The following is a 24,135-nucleotide window of genomic DNA, read 5'->3' on the forward strand; positions in this document are numbered from 1 at the left end:
TCTAATATTTGCTAAACCACTTGTGGTTTTCAAACTGAGTTTAATGAAGGGCTAATGTTCTTTGTAATGCAAGAGAAATCCCCAAGAAAAGAAAGCAGCTTGTTAAAAATATGTCAGTCTACCTATTTTCTTCTTAAACGTTGGAGTTCCAAGAGCTCTTGACTTGACTGGCACAAAGTTCCAGTTTCATCTGAGGACTCAACTGGGGAAATATCTACTTTCAAGCTCACTTTCATAGGTGTTGGAAAATTCACTTCCTCGAAGCTTATTGGACTGGGAACCTCAGTTCCCCTTTGACTGTTGGCTGCCCTCAGTTCATTACTATATTGTCCTGTCCAGCATGGCAGCTTGCTTCACCCAGCCCAATGAGAAAGAGGAAGCGTAAAACAAGATGGAAGTCACAATCTTTTCTAACCTAATCATGGAAGTAATATTCCATCATTTTTGTCCAATTATACTGATTAAAAGCAAGTTACTAGGTTCAGCACACACACAAGGGAATGAATACCAGGAAGCAGAGATCACTGGACTCAACTTAGAGGCTGGCTACCATACCATCATTGTCAGACTTCAGAGGAAATGGTTGAGTGACATCTATGTGATCTCCCTTAAAAATAACTGACAAACAGAATTCAGTAAGAAATAAAAAAGACATTTTGCTAAAGCCTCCTCCTTTCTCACTTTGAAGGTCTTGCCTGGAAAGACAGCCAAGTTGAGCTCATATAACCCAAAAGCTCTGGCCCTAGTTCTCCCTGTATGGTGGAGGGGATGGCCCATTGTTCTTTACTTCTGAAAACTGGCTCTTCAAGTACACTTCAAATACCTAGGATCCTACTCATATCCGTGCTATAGATGAGAAGAAAATTGCTTCTCCTTGGCAAACAGCTTTGGCCTGGGCAATGATTCCAGCCTCTCATTACTATGGGAAACTTTCTAGTATTTTCATTTTTGTGGTCACTGTTCTCTTCTATTTCCTTCTTTGTATTAGTCTATAAGCACTAACTTTCAAAAGCACTAAGACATTCTAGAGTCTTGATTGTTCGCTCATCCTTCCATTTCTTTATTCAATAAGCATGTATTAAGTTCCTATGATGTGTCAGATGTTGTGCAAATTCTTATGGTAATAAAACGATGTATGAGACATAAACACTTTTTTAGCCAAACACTCAACAATGTTTGAACATTTGCTCTGTACAAGGTGCTAAGGATCAATAAAGGAGTAGTCCAGTTTAAGACAACACAACAAAAACAAACTCTTCACTCCACTGGCTGTAACACCTTTTTACTGAGGTCTTCATGGTTCAACTTCTTGAACAGGTGTTGTTTTTAAGAGTGGCTCTCTTCACATTTTTCTTCTATTCCTCAACACACAAATGAATTGTGTGTTGGACTTTCCAGTTGAACTTTCAACCCAACTATTTGTGGAAATTGCTCTTACCAAATTACTTACAATGTTGCCAAAATCAATAATCAATTGTTTTCCTATTGCATTTGATGTGTCAGCAGCATCCAACATAGTGAACCAAACTCTTCTTGAAACACTTTCTTCAACTTGACTTTTACAAGGCCATCTCCTTGTAATTTTTCTCACTCCTGCCACCAACTCCTACTCAGCATATTTAGCTGGCCCCTCCTTCTCTGTTCAACTTGTAAATATTGATATGTGTATTCCAGGATTCAGTCCGGAAACTTTCCCTATTATCCATGAATATTCTTATAACTTATTTCATCTAGTCCTGTGCCTTTAAAACTTATTCTATGCTACTCATGACCTCTCTAGGACTCAAGCACAAGGGGTGTAATTATCCTAAAATAAGCCAGGAGTTTAGTAAGCTGGCCAAGAAGAGGGATTTTCCTTTTCCCAGCATGAGAGACTGTGCCTAGTACAGCTCCCTGCAAAATGGGTGGCTTTCTCCCCTAAGAAAAGGGAAACCCTTTGCATGAGCCCCAAGGACTCTAGATGCTAGGCAGGTGATTTTTCCAGACAATCTTGTGAACATCTGGAACCTAAATCTAGACTGTTTCACACCAACAGCCTGTGTGTTCCTCCACTGATAAAGCTGCATCCTTGTGCTCACATGATAAAAAATTATAACAAGGGAGACTATTGTTCCCACACTGGAATGCAGACTCCCACTGTGAGCCCAGCATTTCCTGGCCATTTATGCATCAGTATTAAATAGGAGGATGGAGAAATCATGCTGTCTATTTTTTTGCTGATCAGTAATCTTTGTGAGCTTTCCTAATACCGCTTTTTTTTTTTTTCTGAGCATAGACAGGTGACTTTATTGGTGGTACACGACAAGGTGGGGTTCCCTAGGCCCCTCCCTCTTCAGGCGGTCTGCATGGAAACTGCATGGAGGGGAGATTCTCAGTGTGGTGGGGGACTGAGTGTGGCAGGGACTCCCCAGCAGCTGAGGGCCTCTCTTTTCCTCTCATGCTCTCGCGGGGCTGGTGGCCCAGAGGTCTTACTCCTTGGAGGCTATGTGAGCCATGAGGTTCACCATCCTGTTGCTGTACCCAAATTCATTATCATATGAGAAAATGAGCTTAACAAAGTGGTCACTGAGGGCAATGCCAGTCCCAGGATTGAAGGTGGAAGAGTGGGTGTCAATGGTTAAGCTGGAGGAGGCAACCTGGTTCTCAGTGTAGCACAGGATGCCCTTATGGGGGCCTTCTGATGCTGCTTCACCACCTGCTTGATGTTATCATATTTGGCATGCTTTTCCTGAGGGCAGGTCAGGTTCATGACCAACATGTTCGTGGTGGGGACCTGGAATGCCATGCTAGTGATCTTCCCATGCAGCTCATTGATATACTTGCCCACAGCCTTGAGAGTGCCAGTAGATGCAAGGATGATGTTCCTTTGAGCCCTGCAGCTGTCATGCCACAGTTTCACAGAGGGGCCGTCCACAGTCTTCTGGGTGGCAATCATAGCATTGACTGTGGTCATGAGTCCTTCCACTAAATCGGAGTTGTCATGGATGATCTTGGCCGGAGATGCTAAGCAGTTGGTGGTACAAGAAACACTGTTGATGATCTTGAGGCTGTTGTCATATTTCTCATGGTTCATACCCATCACAAACATGGGGCTGTCAGCAGAGGGGTTAGAGATGATGATCCATTTAACTGGCCCCTGCAAATGAGCCACACACTTCTCCATGGTAGTGAAGACGACACTGGAGTCTATGATGTACTTGGTGCCAGCATTGCCCTATTTGATTTTGGTGGATTTAGCTTTTGGAAGATGGTGGTGGGATTTCCATTGATGACAAGCTTCCTGTTCTCAGCCTTTACGGTGCCATGGAATTCACCATGGGTGGAATCATACTGGAATACGTAGACCATGTAGTATGGAATATGTAGACTATGAAGGGGTCATTGATGGTGACAATATCCACTTTACCAGAGTTATAAGTAGCCTTGGTAACCAGGCACCCAATAGGGCCAAATCCATTGACTCTGGCCTTCACCTTTACCATGGTGTCTCAGGGATGCGGCTGGCGCTGCACAAGAAGATGCGGCTATCTGTCGAATGGGAGGAGCAGAAAGCTACAGCATATTATTTAACCCATAGTTATCATATTGAGAAATTCTTCACACACTCTGATGTCAATAGGTGGTGACTCCGGTGGGCATCACTCGACATAGCAGGCTGACATTCCCTGAGCATGTGGACAATTCAGTTGTCTCAGTGTCACTTGTTTAAAAGACAATCTTTTTCCCTATTGAATTTACTATTGTCAAAATCAATTGGCCATATGAATTTAGGCCATTAACCCACACATAGGCAAAAGTTCCCTCAAAATAAAATAAAGGCCTAAATTTAAGGGCTAAACTATACACCTCTTAGAAAAAAACATAGATTATTATATTCATGATCTTGAATTAGGCAAAAACCCAAATTTTCCTGGTTAAAAAATAGTTGAAAAATGAAACAGGATCAAAACTAAAAATGTTGGCATTTAAAAGCCACCAATAAGAAAATGAAGAGATAAACCAGAGACTGAGAAAAAAAATTCAAATCATATATTTAATACAGGACTCATATCCAGAATATGAAATACACTTACAACTAAGCAACAAAAAGATAAATAACCCAATTTTAAAATAGGCAAAATATTTGAATAACCATTTCATCAAAAAGATGTAGGAATAGACAATAAAATACATGAAAAGATGGTCAGCATCATCAGTCAGCAGGGACATACAAATCAAAACTACAGTGAGACACCACTTCTTACCCACTAGAATGCTATAATAAAAAAGGACAGTAACACCTGGAGGAAGTGAAATAATGATGTGGAAAAACTAAAATACTCACACATTGTTGATGGGACATGCGGTCACGTTGGAAACCAGTTTGGCAGTATCTCAAAATGTTGAAGATATATTTACCATATGACCTAGCACTATCACTTCTAGCTATCTACCCAGAAGAAAAAAACCTGTGTCCACACAACACACGAATGTGAATATTCATAGCAACTTTATCCATAATTGTCCATAAAGTGGAAACACTCAAATATCTATCAACTGATAAATGAATAAACTAACGGGAGCTATCCATACAATTTAATAGGATTTGGCACCTAAAAGGATTAAAATATTGATATGTGCTGCCACATACATGAACCATAAAAGTATATTAAAGTAAATGAAAGAAGACAGATACAAAAGACCACATATTGCATGATTTCATTTATATGGTCTCCAGAAAAGGCAAATCTGTAGAGTCAGAAAGTCAATTAGAGGTTGCCTGGAGCTGGGGACTGGGAAAAAGTGGTGGTGATTGATGAACATGGGGGATTTCTTAGGAACGATAGAAATGTTGCAAAACAGGATCATGGTGATGGACACACAATCTAAAATTTTACTGAAAATAATTTAACTGCACACTTAAAACAAGCAAATGTTATGTCAATTATACCTCAGTAAAGCTGTTTAAAAACAAAAGAAATTTAGTAGTGTGGCCCCCATCAGTCTTGCCCTTTGTTTAATTTCTCACTTTCTTTAGGGCTTTTATTTATTGGTTCCACTCAGAGACTCCAAGAGACACTGGCTGAAATCTATCAGCCTCCAGAACTCTCAGCAGCATAGGGAATGTCTGGCCCCATCCAAAAGGTGATGGGATCTGTAAGGTGCACTCTAGCACGTGCTATAGCAGGCAAAGGTGTGTGATGCGCCTGGGTGGTTCAGATAGTGCTCCACATGTCTCAGCAAGACCCAGGGCCTGTGGCTATCAGAGAACAAGCTGCTACATCTTGCAGCACAGGGCCAACCTTTTCTAGGCAAGTGGGTTTGAAGCATTGGTAGTCAGGTCCCAAGTAGCAGTTGAATGTTTTCAACATGGGAGGAGGGCAAGGCCTAGAGTGGGGTTTCAAAGCAAATCATTTGTAGAATATTACTTCCAACAACTGCAGAAAGCATTCGTTTCAAGTGTTTATGGGATGTTCACCAACACAGACCATATGCTGCACCATAAAACAAGTCTCAATATATACACAAGGATCAAAATCATACAGAGTATATGCTATGGCCACAGTAGTATTTAATTAGAAATTCAAAACAATAAGATATCTAGAAGATTCCCAATTTCAGAAAACAAGCTACATACTCTGTTGGTATCGGTCACTTCGGTCAAAGACGAACTCACAAGAAAAAATTCAAAACATCATTAACTGAGTGATGATAACCCAATGCATCAAAATGTTGGCTACAGCTGACATAGTGCTTAGAGAGAAACTTACAACTTTAAATGCCTGTAGTGGAAAGGAGCAAAGGACTAAAGTCAATTATATATGCTATTATAATAAGAACCCTGAAAAAAAGAGTAAAACAACCCCAGAGTTAATAAATATAAGCCAATAATAAAAATAAAGACAATCATGAAATAGAAAAATAAACAAACAATAGAGACAATCAATGGTCAATCTTTCTGTACTCCATGAACAAAACTTCAGTTCAGAATGATTTTATATTTAAATAAATATCCAGAACCACATAGATCTTAGAAGAATAAATTAAGAAAATATAGGAATAAAATGAAAATTCTGTGGGAATAAAAATCAGAAAGTAGCTGCCTACCAGGTAAATTGGGGGCAGGGGAGGGAATTAACTAAGAACAGGCAGAAAAGAACTTTCTGCAGTGAAGGAAATGACCAATAATTTTTTGGGTGCTACTTACATGGGCATACATAACTGTCAAGGTTCATCAAACTGAACACGAGATCTGGGCATTTTAGTGAATATAAATTACACCTGGATTTTTTTTTTTTTTTTTTTTTGAGACGGAGTCTCACTCTGTCGCCCAGGCTGGAGTGCAGTGGCGCGATCTCAGCTCACTGCAAGCTCCGCCTCCAGGGTTCACGCCATTCTCCTGCCTCAGCCTCCTGAGTAGCTGGGACTACAGGCGCCCACCACCAGGCCCAGCTAAGTTTTTGTATTTTTAGTAGAGACGGGGTTTCACCGTGTTAGCCAGGATGGTGTTGATCTCCTGAATTCATGATCTGCCTGCCTTGGCCTCCCAAAGTGCTGGGATTACAGGCATGAGCCACTGCGCCTGGCCTCGATTTTTTTAAGTAGAGGAAAGTATCTTGGAGAGCTCATGGTGGTGAAATTTGGGCAGTTCTCAGGTATACGCTCAAGGAGCATTCACAGCATCTTCAGAAATTTGCTGAGAATGGTTTTGTACCCAAAAATATGGGAAAATTTCAAACATCTATGATAAGAGTCACTGGGGCATGCAACCACAAATCCCCACTCTTGTGGTACAGGCCATATCATTAAATGGTTAACACTAGATAGCTTTCCTTCAATGGTGTTCTTCATCTAGGAACCCAGAGCTCTCTGGGGGAAAATTGCAATTGAGGTTTTGGATATATTGAATAGGAAAGTAAGTCACCTCCGTAAAACTTAGTGATTGGGGCTGTCACCATTGCAAATTTCTAAACTTTGCAAGACAGCAGCAACATTTCAAATGACACTCAGAGAGAGGAGATAACGAGCTAATGTGGATTTCCTTCCAAACATATTTACTGCACAAAGGCAAAGTTCACATTACACTTGGAGATTTCTCTCAGCCTAGTTTAAGATCACAGATTGCGGATCCCCGATATCTGGTATCAACTGACCAGTGTCCTGTTAAGGCTAAACCTAAGACTCTTTACCACATTGCGGCCTTAGAATTGGACTTCTCTTCCTGTTCCCGGGAAGAATTAGAGATATAGACTAAAGGTCACTATTCTTCTGAGAAAAGGGATGCTGGAGGAGGCAGGAGAAATGAGTATGTGGCAGGAGTTCAAGGGAATAGGGGGCAAGCCAGAAGCCACGGAGCATAAAGCCCCAGGGCTCCCTTAGGGGATGAAGTGACAAGCACCCTGACTCTTTTGTCCAGCTTTAACAATCTAACAGTAAGAGCTTCTTCATTTTCTTTCAGCTACTCCTGGCAATGGTGGAGACATGGAATTTTTGCAAAAAAATGGGGTAGAGGAAAATAAGACATCTGTGTGAATATATAACCATTTGATCTCTTTTTTTAGCCCTCTCCAGGGTCACCCTAGAATCAGATCTGCTCCCCAGCATCTTCTGTTTCCTGGAGTGTGTTGTCTGCTACTTTGGATTGGCCATGACAGGCTGGAGCTGCCTTGTGACAGGAGCAGGAGGATTTCTGGGTTAGAGGATCATCCGCCTCTTGGTGGAGGAGAAGGAGCTGAAGGAGATCAGGGCCTTGGACAAGGCCTTCAGACCGGAATTGAGGAAGGAATTTTCTGGTAAGTAAACTTGATTCGTGGGTGTGTGGCTCCATTTTAAACACTGCATGGGTGCAGGAAGGTGGACCTTTTCTAGCAAGTTACAGAAAGCAGTAGTCAAATCTAAGCCAATCTCACATCCATAGTCTTAAAAAAAAAAAAAAAAAGAAAAGAAAATTAAATAGTATAAAATGGCATAGTGTGAAAGATTCTGGATGGGCTGTCCAGAGACTGGATTCTGTCCCTGACCCAGAACTTGAGAGGCAACCACTTTGGACACCAGCCCCCTTTTCTTCTCATCTAGAAAATCCCACATCAGTTATTTTTCTTGTCTGCAACTATTTTAAGTTCTGAAGCTTTTTGTCTCGGCAATTGCTTTGCAACATTCACAAAGGACACCATTTACCTGGAGACCTCACCAGTGGGTCCCTGCCTCTCTAGACTTCCCTGAGCTTTGTTTTGTTTTGTAGCAACCTTGGCACCTTTGGTGAAGGCAAAATAAAAGGAAGTGAAGGTATAGATGAGTGTGTAAGTGTGTGTGTTTGTGTGTGTGAGAGAGAGAGAGAGCAAAAGAGAGAGAGAAAATGAGGGGGAGAGAAAATCAGAGAGAGAGAATGAGAAAGAGAAAGAATGCATGAGAAAGAGTGAGAGAGAGAGGGAGAGGATAGGAGAAAGAGACAGCATCAGTGAGAGAGAGAGAGCATGCACAAGTACACAGCACAGAGCAGAGACAGAGTAAGAGGCAGTATAAGGCCGGATATCCCTCTTTTCGATTTTTCATTTATGGCTTTATTTTTTAACCATTTGCTTCTGTTGCTCAATACCCCCAAGAAATTGCAGAATTTGCTGTAGCAATTTCTTGTGCAAATAACTCCATAAGGAAAGTAGAAAAGGAGTCATATCCAACTGGACAATGAACTATCAAGATCCAGAAACATAAAGCAACTTGCTAAGACCATCTGGTTAATGTGTAGCAGACCTCAGACCAGAGCTTCATCCAGAAGCATCATCACTTTACTCTGGAGCTGATACTTGGCAAAGTGGGTCTTCAGTCTCTCCCTTTGCCTCTCTGGGTGCCCAATTCCCTGTCCTCCTCCCCAACCCAGGGGGTGGGTGAACTGTGTGTCTACACCTGGGCTCTGGCTGTGCAAAGAGTCATGCCCTGCCCTCAGAGAAGCCCCTACTTGACAGCACTCAGGGACCACCACACCCAAAATTCTGCCCTTCTTTTGCTCTTTTCTGGCCTCTTCCAATTTCCTCCACCCTCTGTTTTAATGGTGTCTTTCATAAACAAATACTAACACAAGACCAAGATTAAATGTTTGTAATCCTTATGTGTCACCAATATTTGCAATCTAACACCTAATACCAGAAAAAAAGCAACGCTCAACCTAGAGGAATAGTTCTCCTATGGTGAAAAGATAGGGGATATAATGGATGGGCAGTAGCCTGTATAAAGATAAAAACAGAGAATCCTTTCAGTGTTCTTTCTGTGCCAGTCACTGTGCTACATGTTTTGCATGTGCTGACTCATTTGTTACTAATAGCAACCCTATGAGATTGTTAATATTATTATCCTCCTTTCTCACAGATTAGGAGACAGACATAGAGAGGTTAATTAACTCGTTGAAAGTCTCAGAGTTAGAATATGGCAAAGCTGGATTTGAACCCAGACAGTCTAGTGCAGCATCTGTGCTCTTAAGCAGTAGTTCATCTAGCAGCTTGAGGAATGATGGAGCTACGGCTCCATCCACAAAGTCCCCTTTCCTGGTCTCTCTAGATCCCTGTGAACTCATTAAGGAAGAGCCTTTTCTCTTGGCTTTAGACTTCTTCAGCTTTGAAATGGCAATTCCTTTGAGCCAGTCTGTCTGAAGTTGGCAGCAAAGGGGAAGCAGAGGAAGGGAGCAGGAAGTGCAGAGGTGGAAATACAACCAGAGAAAATTCCACTCTCAGGCTGTCACCCATGTCCTCCCCAGCAGCCTCTTCCCTGCCTCCCCAAACTGCAGGGCCTCCTTGGAGGTGCCTGGCAATAGGAAGGGGCTGGGAGTAGACAAAGCATGGCAGAGGCATTAGGAGAGGAAGTGGTCCCGCCTGTATCCCAGGAAGGAATTACTCTGGTCTTGAATTTTTCACTCTGAATTTTACTCTCACTGTTCTTTGGCCTTTGTTGCCAATTTCAGTTGAACTGGCTTATTCTTACTCTTTCTCAGAAAAGTTTATTCTAACAGCCAGTCCTGTACCTGGTGTGCAGGATACGAGGCTTGGAGGCGGAGTGGGCAAGTTTGAGCCTCTACTAGAAACGCGACCTTTGATCTGTCCCTTAACCTCTCTGAACCTCAGTTTCCTCACCAGTAAAGTGGGACTCAGAAAACCTATCTCATGAGATTGCTGTAAAAGGAAATAAGCAAGCTGTGAGTCATATGCAGATTATAAAGCACAAACAAGTGTAGTGTATGTATCCAAGCTTCATGTACCACAGTGTTCATTGCGTGGGCTAATTCCAGGTGACAACTTTACTGGCAGCATCACTTCTTGTGGATTTCAGAGGAACGTGAAGACATTAAAGTTGTAACCACTGCCCTCGGCTAGACAGCTGGAATATCAGTTCATTGGTCGCTAACTTTCAGCATTGCTATCTGCTTTTCAAATCTGATGAGTTTTTCATGGAAATTCCTCATTTAAGCCCATCAGCAATTCCCTAGTAATGGCTCCACTCTCTTCCCAATTGCCCAAGGAGGAAACCATAGGGGTGATTTTGTCTTCTTTTTCTCTCAGCCCAGATCCAGTAGGTATCAGGACCTTCAAGGTAAGGTCTGAAATTCAAACCTGTTTTATCTCTCCCCTGCTCTGCTTCCACTGCTGGACCCTGCTTCCAGTCCTCATCGAAACTTTGGCACAGATACTCTGATTAATCTCTTAATTACCTTACTTTCTCATATCCCCTATACCAGTCCTTTTTATATCCTCAAGCCAATGTTGACTTCCTACATTACAATTCTGCTTCTGTTTCTCTGTCTCTCTTTTTTTATTAACAGGGTTTGGCTGTGCCACCAAGGTTGGAGTGCAGAGGCATGATCTCTGCTCACTGCCACCTTCACCTCCTGGGTTCCATTCATCCTCCTTCCTCAGCCTCCCGAACAGCTGGGACTATAGGCAAGCACCACTACGCCTGGCTAATTTTCGTGTTTTTAGTAGAGACGGGGTTTCACGAGGCTGTCCAGGCTGGTCTTGACCTCCTGGGTGCAAGCAATCTGCCCACCTCAGCCTCCCAAAGTGCTGGAATTACAGGTGTCAGCCATCATGCTCTGCCTGTTTCTCTACTTATTCCAAATATAAATAAGGGATTTTCTTTGACATGGTGCTGGAGACCCAAAATCATGATCCCGCATCACCAGCAGAATTAAATTCAAATTTTCCCTCTTATACCCAACTCTCCACAATCACCCTACTCTCTTTAAATATTTTAGTGAGTCTCCCATGACTCTAGAAATGCTTATATTCCAAGCACACCTGACAGCTCATTGCTCAGATTACATTTCTTAAATGAGATGGGGTAGAAACAGATGTTTGCTCTTTCCCAATAAATTGCTACACATTCTGACTTCTGTGTCCCTGTTTACTTGTTCCTTCCATGGAATGTACACCCTCCACTCCAACACCCTGACTCTAGCCATCCTCGAACACCTATGTAACATCATCTTTATCAGTTTCAGAAACCATTTCAGAAATCGTTCTGATAACCTGACCGGTGTTCACACAGAGCTCCAGAACAAGACCAAGCTGACGGTGCTGGAAGGAGACATTCTGGATGAGTCATGCCTGAAGACAGCCTGCCAGGACATGTCGGTCATCATCCACACCACCTCTATCATAGACGTCATCGGTGTCACTCACAGAGAGTCCATCATGAACATCAATGTGAAACGTACAGTAGCCTGGGGAGGAGATGAAGCAAGTTGGGGAATTAAGGATCACAAAGAAGGACAGGAAGGGAAAAGAAGTCTCTCCACTGAACACCTGCTATACTCTGGACCAAGTGTCTTTGCTGATCACTACCAACTGGGGGAGTTCAAAGCTGCTATCTTCAGTTTTTTACATGAGGAAACCAGTGCTACAGATGGCAAGTAACTTGTCCAAGGCCCCCCAGGTAAGTAAGTAAATAGGAGAGTTAGACTTTAAACTCACCCCTGTGTGACTCCAAAGGCTGTGGACACTCTTTCTATTGTGGCTTCAATCAAAAGTCAACTAAATTCCAACTTCAGACTCTTGATATCCAGCCACTCTTTGCCTCTATGGGACAGAATCAAACCTTCCAGGTGCCACCACAGTCATCATTGTGCTACACACAAGTCACCTTGTGTGTAGGCTTATGATAATGAAATGGGAAAAATTCCCTCGTCCCCCTCACCAGGCATGCAATGGGGGTGTGGCTTGCTTCTTCAGTGCCTCACTGCTGAAACCTCTATGGGAGCATACAGGCAGGCAGGCTGTCGGACTCCAACACCATGGCAGTGTCTGGGGTGAATGTGTACAGCTCCTGAAGCCCCAGTGGGTGTGTGTTACATGGTGCTCTTTTAGTCTTGCTCTTTTAGTTTCGACATCTACAGGCGGCTTGTTTTAACTAGCTAAATTAGACCCTCTACCTTGTTGGAAGGTCAGAGGGCTTTCTGTATCCTGGGTTCTTGTTTTGGTTACCAGAGAAATTAGATCACACCTGGGCTTGGAGAACGAGTGCCAGGTTTTGTTGAGTGGAGGTAGCTCTCAGCAGCTGGGGGATGCCAGAAGGGGAGGGTTTTCCCATGGAGTTGGCCGTTCAACTGCCCAACTCTTCTCCGACCATCCCAGGGAATCTCCACATCATTCTGCTGGGCGGTGTGTTCCTCCCAACGTCCAGCTGCCCGTGTCTTCCTCTGCTGATGTGTTCCTCCGTTGATGTGCCCCTCCTGCCATCCAGCCCCTTCTGTCTTCTTCTGCCAATCTGCTCCTCTCATTGTCAGGCAGTTTGTGTGTGTCCTGCTAGGGTCTTGGGGGTTTTATAGGCAGAGAATTGGGGCATGGCAGGCCAGGGTGGTCTTGGGAAATGCAACATTTGGGCAGAAAATGTTTGTCCTCATCTAGGTCCCTGGGAGTAGAGCCCTAGCCAGGGACCACACCCTCCTTCACCCAGCACTTCCCTTCCCCCCTCCCATATCATTTAAAGGGACCATGCTTTTCCCTTCCCAGCACTCCCATATCAAGAACATTCAGAGCCCTCCTGCCCACCTCAAAGAAGTTATCTCGAGAGAATTAGTAAAGCTGGTCCACAGAGGTCTGTCAGGACTGAATTATCCAGCACATGCTTTCTCACAATATTTTCTTAAGAAAAAGGGTTTCCCAGTGTCCAGAATACACAGTCTCTTCAGCTCACCACAGGGCCTGCTATTACAGAGCCATTCCCAGCCAGGTGTCCAAAGTGCACCTTCATTCAATCCTCATCCCTTAAAGTCTTGGTGGTCTTTCCGAATTGCAGCTTTCCAAACTACTTTAAATTCAGACACATTCCCTTAAGGAATCTTGCCATGCAGTCTCACCCTCTGATTCCCAGAGCCCAGTCTCTTCAGCACCACAGCACCCCACCACTGGCCTAGCCCTCCACATTCAGTCTACTCCGACACCTTTTCTAAAGCAACTAATTGCTTTTGGGACTCCAGCACCATCTCAAAAAAAAACCTTTCCAGTTTCTACTTACGAATACCTTTAAGTACCTCTACAGTGTGAGGAGGGTGTTAAGAGTAACCAGTGTTTCATTTGAATTATTAACTCTCCACAGCTCCCAACAACAAGAAATGTGAAATGACAGGGGAAGTGTTAGAGGCATCTGTTTCCTAAACCATTATCACTCCAAGGCTTAGAAAATATTTCACAATGTTGGTCATTTCCCCCTTGAAGGTAAACTACTTCCACATTTTCTCTGCCACCAGATTAATTGTTGAAAACATGAGGCTGTCTCTCCAGAAACTCAAATTCCACAGAGACTTTAAACAGGGCCAAGAATAAAAAAAAATAAGAAAAAATAATAATCCTTTGCCTAGGAAATTCCTTCCTTCTTCAAGGGAAGGCACTCCGAACACCTCCATGAGCTTCGCTTCCACACAGCTCCGGGGAGGCTGCAAGGTCCTCCCAGTACAGGTGTTAACAGCAGAGGGCACACTCCTCTCCCCAGTCCTCCACCAGGCTCCACAGGAAATGCCAGGGCAGGGTTTAAAGGAAGGTTTATCACCCCGACTTTACATAACCAGGTAAACAGAGTCACAGCCAGAATTGGAAGCAGCTTTCCCAGGGAATGCACAATCAGGAAAAGAGTGTGGGTTTCCAGCATCTCCCCACAAGCCACTGTTCGCTCAATGACTCCAGGAATGGTCCTTGTGACAAAGTTTTATCAGTCCACTCAAAATGAGAAAAATACCAGCAATTGCATGTATATTCAAGAGTATATTTAAGAGTGTATATTGCTTATATACAACTGTATATGGGTGTGTGTGTGTGTGATGTAAATTCTTCTACTGCCCTTTTTTGCCAAAGAACCAGGACTGTCCATATTCTCAGAGTATATCTTCCTGATGTTTTAGTTTTTCATTAATCTGCCATTAATGGTATTGATGTCACATTATAATTTTCAACATCCTTACTTGGCAAAATATAAAGTGATAACCCTAGGTCCTTTGCCAAAATTAAACTACACACACACACACACACACACACACACACACACACATCCAAACACCCAAAAGCCTAGAAATTCTTGCTCTCCAGAATCCATATGTCAGTTTCTTTTCATTTTGGTGTTTTTCCTATGGCTGTAGCATGGCCCAGTCTCAGTCAGAGCCACAAAAGAATGTACCCGAGTCTGTTATAACCACTGCACTTGGGAGTGGAGATATGTGCACATGGTTGGGTCCCCTTAGGGATATTTCCTGACACTGTCAGAATGCTTTTCATTGGTAGGTACCCAGCTTCTGTTGGAGGCCTGTGTCCAAGCTACGGTGCCAGTCTTCATCTACACCAGTACCCTAGAGGTAGCCGGGCCCAACTCCTACAAGGAAATCATCCAGAACAGTCACGAAGAGCCTCTGGAAAACCCACGGTCCGCTCAATACCCATACAGCAAAAAGCTTGCTGAGAAGGCTGTGCTGGCGGCTAATGGGCTGACTCTGAAAAATGGTGGCACAATGCACACTTGTGCCTTAAGACCAATGTTTATTTATGGGGAAGGAAGCCCAATCCTTTTTGCCGGTATAAATGAGGCCCTGAACAACCATGGGATCCTGTCAAGTTTCAGCAAGTTCTCCAGAGTCAACCCAGTCTATATTGGCAATGTGGCCTGGGCCCACATTCTGGCCTTGAGGGCCCTGCGGGAGCCCAAGAAGGCCCCAAGTGTCCGAGGACAGTTCTACTATATCTCAGATGACACGCCTCACCAAAGCTATGATAACCTTAATTACATCCTGAGCAAAGAGTTCGGCCTCTGCCTTGATTCCAGATGGAGCCTTCCTTTATCTCTGATGTACTGGATTGGCTTCCTGCTGGAAATAGTGAGCCTCCTGCTCAGGCCAATTTACACCTATCAACACCCTTCAACCGCCACAGAGTGACATTGTCAAATAGCGTGTTCACCTTCTCTTACAAGAAGGCTCAGCAAGATCTGGCATATAAGCCACTTTACAGCTGGGAGGAAGCCAAGAAGAATGTACCTGAGTCTGTTAGAACTGTGGAGTGGGTTGGTTCCCTTGTGGACTGGCACAAGGAGACCATGAAGTCCAAGACTCAGCGATTTAAGGATGACAGAGATGTGCATGTGGGTATTGTTAGGTGATGTCATCAAGCTGCATCCTCCTGGCTTCATACAGAAGGTGACAACGGCACAAGCCCAGGTCCTGTTGTCTCCCTTTCACAGAATGCCCAACTTATTGTCTTCCTCATGTCATCAAAACCTGCCCATTCCCTGGCTCAACCAGGAGCTTTCTGTCCTAATCATATACCAGAGGAAATACAATGTGACTTGCTTTTTCCAAATCTCAGTGGCTCATTCTGAACAACTGTGGTCTCTCTCTTTTTTTTTTTTTTTTTTTGAGACAGAGTCTGGCTCTGTCACCCAGGCTGGAGTGCAGTGGCGTGATCTCTGCTCACTGCAAGCTCCGCCTCCCAGGTTCACACCATTCTCCTGCCTCAGCCCCCCGAGCAGCTGGGACTACAGGCACCTGCCACCACGCCCAGCTAATTTTTTGTATTTTTAGTAGAGATGGGGTTTCACCACGTTAGCCAGGATGGTCTCAATCTCCTGACCTCGTGATCTGCCTGCCTCGGCCTCCCAAAGTGCTGGGATTACAGGCGTGAGCCACCGCGCCTGGCTTGTGGTCTCTTTTAACTTGAGGGTCGCTTTTAACTACTAGAGCTCCATTTCTCCTCTTAAATGAGAAAGGATTTCATTTCTTTTCTTTTAAGTCTCCTATTTCTTCACGCAGTTCAATGTAAAGAGCAATAAATGTTTTAATGCCTAACCTGGAGGGAGGCGTGGTTTCTGTTAATACATACTTTCCTCGTTCCTTTTCATTTCCAGGTATCACCATCTTTTACCTAGGAGAGTAGCATGGAGCTGGGGATGAGGGGTGGGCAGAGTAGTGGGAGGGTCAGGAAGGGCGATGAAGACTGAATAAGCTCTACTATGTTTCAGGCATGTACAACATGACCTACATATGACATATATTCCCTCACTGAATACTCATCAAAAACCTATCACGTGGGGTGACTATTCCCATTTTACCGGTGAGGAAACTTGTTCACAGTCACACTAACTGATTAATGGCTAGGCCTTCTAAAAGGCAGTTGGCCTTGAAAGTCCTTATCTTTCCACGGAATCACACAGCCTGAACTGCTCTTGTCAGTGGTACAGCAGAACACTGGAGCATGGGGTGCTGATACTTTGGAGGGCCCCAGCTTTTTTGGGTTACCTCTTTCTTGCCCAGTCACACGCAGGGGATTCTCTAGAACCCAGGAGAATCCCTGAGGGGCATCTGAAAGAGATTGCACGCCTTTCCTAATGGCCCCGAGCAGGGCTGAAAGAAACAAAAATGCATTCAGCCTCTACCAGCTTCGGTGCCAATTTCCTAGAAGGTCTCTAGAACACTCCTGGCTATATGTGTGTTGGCCATTCTGATCATACATAACCCTGCATTTCACCCTTTCAAATCACACAATGAGCCACACCATGGGTTCCTGGGCAAGTAAAGAAAACAAGTGTGAACTTCTCCCAAAATATACCTTCTACTCAGCCCAAAATTAGAAGTCTGTTATCCCACATCCCCAGATTTAACTGCCTCTCTCTCTCCTTTCTCCTCTTCTTTAAATCACATACTTTCTTCCTTTATTCTTCCATATCCTTAGGCTCTTTCTTCCCTCCATCTCCTCTTTAATCACTGGTTCTCTCATTCTTCTCAATTTCCCTGAAGAGAGGAGGCCAATCAAGACAAGTTTGGGGACTTCAGTGATGACATAGTCATTAACCAATCAATGAAAACACAGTCAAAAGAAACACTGTCAGGGGCATCAGGGACAGAGTTGAACTGAAGCAGCTGAGGAGGTTGCTATGGGTCCAGAGTGTGGGGATGGAAGCTGTCTCCCTCTGGACCTTTGTGTATCACAGCCTTGATGAGAGTCACACCCAACATCAAGATGGCTTTTTTCTTACACAGGAAATTTACAGATCATTAATCAGTTGAATTTGATTACCACAATGGAGTTAGTTTCAGTGTTCATTCTGAAGAGAAAAGGGAACCACATTCTGGCCCAGATGAACAGGTTTCCACCACCTTCAAAACCCCAAGGAACAGATGATCAGCACTAGCATCAGGGGGGAGTGGCCCCAGGCAGTGGGGTAAGGTGAAAAATGCAATACCCCTCCTTCCCCAGCCGCCGCACAAAATGCAAGAGCCAGCATCTCTCCAGCTCTTGTAAGGCGTGCGCACGATCCATATGTTAATGCCAAGTACCACGGGAATCAACGGAGGGTGGTGGAATCAGGGACAAGAGCCCTTCCCCTGGTTTTTCAGCCTAGTGAAACCCTACACTTAGGAAACCACCAGGGCAATTTTCACAGGGAAATGAAGGAAAATGACAGATCTCCGACGGGCAGCGAGGTGAGTTCAAAGAAAGAGACGAGGGGGCCGGATGAGTCAACAGTCTCAACTGAACAAGCACAAACGCCTCGCAGTGTTGTGGCCAACAAAATTTGCCATCCCTTCTTACACCTGAGAGTGCCAAGCAGGTAAAGCTCCTGCACCAAGCCCCGCTGCACCTCACGTGATGCACCACACGGGGGCAGCAAAGGCTAAGAGGGAAGAACAAGGAAGCCTGACCTGGCCGAGATTTTTGAGTCCTTTTTCTCCACCTGAGTGGGTGGCTTTGCGTGGTACCTGACAAAGGATTGAATAAAAGCACAGGCAAATGCTCAACCACCGGCTTAAGGGCTAGGTGTATATGAGTACTGAGAATGGAGCTGAGCCGAAGTCACTGGGAAAAGCCACAGGAGCCAGTGGGGCTTGAATGAGGCCTTGAATTCCTTGGTCCAGGCAGTGGGCACAGACCGAGCAGTGGTGCAGAGGAGGACGGAGGGGGATAAGGAGGCCCCTCGTCTTCTGGAAAGCATGTACAGAGGGCAGATGAGAGAGCTCGGGTGCCAGACTAAGCCACAGACTAGATAGGCTGGTTCCAAGGGCCAGGATGGGCCAGAGCCTGTGATGGACTGGTGAGAACCGGCAGGAAAGTGACCATTATGATGTGAAATCCCGTGATTTCTAAATATTAGTGACTAACTCTAAATTTGAAAAGGCAGTGTGAAGATCTGCTCCAGGAGAGGGATGTGTGGGCTAGTGTTCCAACTGTATGTGCAATAATTTATATCTTAAAAAGTGGGTGGCGAGGTGTCAGCAGCAAATCTGTTCATTCTTGGCGATAAGTCCCAAATATACATTATTATATCATACTCTCAGCTTTCCTGTATGTTTCACATAGGTTATAATTTTTTAATAAATTAAATTTGGTGGGGAACAAATATGCAAACTAAGAAAACACATTCACAGCCTGGCCCCAGGATTAAGGCCTCCGATTTTCCACTTCTGCTCCCAGTCTAGTGGTCCAGTGCGGGAGATAAAATAGGAGACATGTTAGGTGCAGTGCACAGTAAATGTGAAGAGTGCCATAAGAAAGGAAAATGCTTCCGGGAGATCCATTCCCATAGGGGATTCCTGGAGTCCTTGCATTTGGGCTAAATATCAGAAGATAGGTAGGATTTCAACAGACAGGAATGTGAGGGAAAGTATTCCAGGTGGAGACAATGGAGTCTGCAAAGACCCAGGTGGGAAAGGGGTCACTTTTAGGGAACAATGAGACCAGACCAGAGAGCACCACGCCAGGGAGAAATGGAAGATACACCTGGAAAGACATGATGGGCACACACAGGATCACCCGGGGCCACCCCTGGAGACGACCTGCCTGCTTCCTTCGCTGGCCTCAGAGTAGGAGTTCTGTGTCCCCATTAAAGACAACTTGGGCTGGACACAGTGGTTCACGCCTGTAATCCCAGCACCTTGGGAGGCTGAGGCAGATGGATCACCTGAGGTCAGGAGTTCGAGACCAGCCTGGCCAACATGGCGAAAGCCCGACTCTACTAAAAGTACAAAAAATTAGCCAGGCAAGGTGTTTGCGCCTGTAATCCCAGCTACTTGGGAGTCTGAGGCAGGAGAATTGCTTGAATCCAGGAGGCTGAGGTTTCAGTGAGCCAAGACTGCACTATTGTACTCCAGCCTGGGTAACAGAGTGAGACTCTGTCTCAAAAAAACAAACAAAAAAAAAAGAATTTGACATTCAATTACTCCACACATACAACATGCCTCATGTTCTCTCAAAAATTGGAATCTATGGGAAAAGAATATCTCCTCTAGCTACGAATATTTATGGTGATGCTAAAAGCTGGGACATCATTCACTCTGCAATGGGAATTGTTCAGCTGTTCCTGGAAGATTACCTTGGCAGCATGTTGTAGGATGGACTGAAAGAGATGAAGAGGATACTTGAAGAATCTAGGTAAGAAATGAAGGCCTGATTTATGGGTTGGTAACAAAACAGAATACAGGGGCAACTGCGGCAGGCCTGAGACAGAATGGCCGCTAGTTTAGACAGGACTGGGTGTGGGCACAGAATTCCCAAGCACACACTTTCTCAAGCCAGAAACCTGGATGGCAGCCCCCCACTCCGCCCACCTATCATTCAGCGCTACCAACTTTACCTCCACAACACCTCTTGAATGTGTCGTCTTCCTCCCTGGTAACATCATTCCTACTCGTACCCCCAACAGGCCTCCTTGTCTTGGAGAGTCACCCATGAAACCTATCCTCAGCAGTGTTGCCAGAGTTCTCTCCAAACTAGTCTCACCATGTCACGCCCTTTCTTAAAACCAACCACGAGGGGGAGCCCCAGGACTGTCAGGATGAGCCTGAGAGCCTTAGCATAACATAGAGGGCCTCTGAAGACCTGAGCCCTGCCTATCACCCCAGACTAATTCTCATCAATCCCTGCCCTATCCCCAGATTCTCCTACTTTGTGCCTCAACAACTTTCCAAACTCAGCGCTTCCTGCATGCAGCATGCTTTTACATCTACCCAGGCCAGTGCACTGCATTCCTTCTGCTTAGAGGGTGCCAAGCTCTCCTGCCAGTGCATCCTTCCCAGCTCCTTATTCACCATCCAAAGCATCTCTTTTTACAGCCTCCATGCTTTGTGCATAGTACCACTGCCATTAATTTTTCATTTATATATCCTGTTCCCCACCCCTATACTGCCGTGTCCAAAGGACAGTAACTCACCATGTCATCTCTCTGTCCCCAGTGACTGACACAAAATAGACACATGGGCTGATGGATGGAAGGATGAAACACAAGCAAACTCAACTGCTAGGATGGAGACAGGAGGGATGGAGAGTCAGGGAGCAGAACGCTTTGAGTGACAAAGCAAGAAAGAATGCAAAGATGAATTTTCACGGTGTTGATGAACCTGAAGAAGCTGGATCATCATGATGAGAGCTGGGAAAGAGATAAGCCACATAGTGGGTATGGGGCTGAGAATGAACTCATTTGTGTGATATGAAGAGTGAGTGGGGTTGTGAGAGGCCCATGAGCAGGGAAAGGGAAAGGCTGATGAAGGCGAAGCCCAGCTGCCAAGGTTATAAAGGGACTGGGAATTAGATCCAAAACCTGAAATGGTGCAAGGCCCAAAGCATTTTTATACTACAAAAAAAGGAAAAGCTGCTTTTGAAAATTGAATTCAGAAAAGAATCTCCCACTCTTAGTTGACTCAAGTGAGGACCACGCAACCTCTCTGTCTACATGTGTTTCTTAAGACATCAGGGGACTCTGGTGGAAATTTGAGGGGCGTTCTTTTTCTTTATCTTGGCCCAAGATCCCACCCAATGGTAATGAGCAGGGAATGGAGTCGGTGATCTGAGGCATGAAAGAGGTTCATTATGAGGAAGTGGAGAGGGAAGGCTGGATGAAAAGAAAGTGGCTTAGCCACTCTGTCCCCAAAGGCAGGGAGCACTGAGGTCAGTTGCAGACTCCAAAACAGTCAGTAATCTGTTCTGGAAACCTGAAGTTCCTTATTGAACAGCGCAATCTTTCCTCAAGAAATGGAAGAACCAGCACTGATGTAGTCAGCCCTTCTTCCAAAACAGGTACTAGCGACAGAGAGGTGGGCGTGAGATGGACTCCGGGCCTATTGCCATCTTAGCATGAATGCTGGCCACTAAAGTAGGAATACCCTTCTCACGAGCCTGGCACTAACTCCCTCCTGCACCAGCTGGAGTCTGTCAAATCCCTGGTGTAGCTCTAAGCAGAGCAGCTCTCTGGGCACAAGGCCGGTGAGGTCACCCAGGGCCTGTGTTTGGCTTAAGGGGCTGCCACGGGACCCCACATTTCATTTTGCACTGATCCCTGTAAAATGTGCAGTGAATTCTGATTATGGGAACTTCTTTCAGCAGCAGGGAAAACACCTATTGCTGACCTACCGTGGGTAAATGAAAAAAGCTCCCTGGCTCCTACAGGGCAGATCAATGTCTTTGTGGAGTTCAGATTTTAGAGCAAAGAAAGCTTCATCAGGCATGGTGGGGCACACCTGTATTCCCAGCTACTGGGAGGCTGAGGGGGAAGATCACTTGAATCCAGGAATTCAACATCAGACAAGACTTCATCTCTAAAATTTTTATTAAATTGAAGTTAAAGAAGGATCTAGGGACCTTTATTCCAGCTTTAACTGTGGGCTCCTTTCCTTCTTTCATTTTACCGATGAGGAAACTGAGGCCTGGGAAGTGAGATGGCTTTCTCAATGTTCACCTAGACCAACGTCTGTAATGGTGACCTAGGATTTGCTACTTTTAAGATGAAAAGGGAGGTGAAGGCATAGAACTAGGAGGTTGCCCTACCAACATATTCATAAAGTGGGGGGGGCGGGGGGGCGGGGAACCTGGGATGAGAGACATTTAGAAAGAGGGCAGAGGGCAGGTTTAACCAGAAGTCAGCTATCTAATCCATTTGTCTGGCCCATACTGCCCAACCTCCCATCTGAACATCAGCTTGTGGACGTCGGTGCTGCATAAATGGAGACAGGCAGGTGCCTCATGGTATAGAAATGAAAATAGTTGGGGGTGAGAGGGACTAAGCAAAGGGGTGGAGGGCAAAAACAAGTGAGTATTCGTTTGTTTTAGAAGAAGAATATTTTTGCAAATAAGAGTGAAGAGTGAAAATCCTGGGTTCTCATTTCAATTTTGCCATCGAAGTTAAGCAAATCTTTTTACCTTCTTGCGTCTGTTTCCTTTCCCGCAAAATGAAGGATATGGCTCATTTCTAAGGTCTGTTGCCAGTGACATTGGGCTGCAAAAGTGTAAGATGATTTGCATCCTCTGGCACCTGCACACTTCTGCAGCTAAACTTCATAATAACACAAGCCTCCATGTGCTTATTTGTTTGTGTGAAGCCAAAGCTATTTGAGAAAGTGGTTTCCCAGCCCTTCCCTGGCTCTAGTGGCACCTGGCACCTCAATGGGAAAGGGGCATCATACCTCTCATAGGGTTGTGAAGGGTCAAGAAGTGGGGCCAAGTAGTAACCGATTCCCTCCCTCCCTGATATCTGATGACCACTGAACTGCAGAACTTAATGCTGACTTAAATACAGCCTTTTGTTTTGGCATTAAGCTATAGATGTTTCCCAAGAAGGTTTTAAAATTAATTCTTTGACAATCACTAGAAATTAAAATGGGCAGGACCAATAGAGACAGTGCCTACTGAAAAGGAATCAGAAACCCAGAAAAGTCATGCCTTGCTCAAGTCCACTGCCAGTTAATGCCAAAGCTCTGCCCTGCACACTCCACGAACAGCACACCCTCAAAGGAGAAGCAGAACTAGTTCCTTCTTTCTTCCTGTTCTCAGGAAAGGGAGGCCATGCCTTCTCACTCCCTCATCACCCTGCCCCAGGAGCTGGAAATCCCAGAAGACACAGTCCATATGCACAGCAACTGCCTCTCTCCTCCTTCTAGGCTCCCAGGAGCTACAACACAAGACTTTAGGACACCCCTCAGCAGCCCCTTCTCTGCAGCACTGGGCACAACCACCTGGTAACCACCTTTCTTCCTAACATTCACACAAGCCCCTGAATCTTACAAGAGCCTTCATGTTTGTCATTTGGTTTGATTTCCCCACACCTCATACCCGCATCTTTCCACTGCACAGATGGGAGCAAGATCAAGAATACCTATAGGGCTTGGTCTAGGCTGCAGCAACACTCAGCAGTGGCTGTGTCAGTCCAGTGAATCTCAGGCTGTGAAGTCATGTCTGTGATTTCTACCAACTCTATTAACTTCAACACAGAAATCGGCAGAGCTGCTTCAGCTAAAACCTTGAAGTGACCCTCATTTCAGACATTCGCTAATGCTATACTTGACAAGAGAAATGTCTAGCCAGATCCTTTTCCAGCCCCTTGACAAAGTGAACTAGCTTTTGCAAGATTACACACCGTCCCTTCCCTCACCCAACAAAGCCAGCTAAAGTGGGCATTGCCTGATTTGCAGCAGTGGTGGGGACTCTGACTTATAGTTGCAGAGTCCTTGGCAGAGAATCTGCTTAATGCTGAGCCTTTGCTGAATGTACCATCTTGCCCTAGCATAACATGTGAAGCCTTGACATGAAGTTCCCCCCTGTCCACCTCCCATCCCTTGCAGCCCCAGGGGCCAAATCCTTAAAGTCAGACTTATAGTTGGCAAAATAATTCGCCCAAGCAGGTTGGGCAGGCAGAAACCAAAATAGGCTT

The 24,135-nt window shown here is 44.9% G+C and overlaps 2 pseudogenes across 1 annotated transcript; one reads left to right on the forward strand and one right to left on the reverse strand.

The window, feature by feature from the left end:
• Positions 1-2,295: 2,295 nt before the first annotated feature.
• Positions 2,296-14,927, reverse strand: LOC129525405 (glyceraldehyde-3-phosphate dehydrogenase-like; annotated as a pseudogene). Its single transcript, XR_008669706.2, has one exon. The product of XR_008669706.2 is annotated as a glyceraldehyde-3-phosphate dehydrogenase-like (transcript).
• On the forward strand, positions 7,628-15,603 carry LOC101148730 (3 beta-hydroxysteroid dehydrogenase/Delta 5-->4-isomerase type 1-like; annotated as a pseudogene).
• The last annotated feature ends 8,532 nt before the right edge of the window (positions 15,604-24,135 follow it).

The sequence above is a fragment of the Gorilla gorilla genome, chromosome 1 (genome assembly GCF_029281585.2).
Source record: "Gorilla gorilla gorilla isolate KB3781 chromosome 1, NHGRI_mGorGor1-v2.1_pri, whole genome shotgun sequence".
Lineage (NCBI taxonomy): Eukaryota > Metazoa > Chordata > Mammalia > Primates > Hominidae > Gorilla > Gorilla gorilla.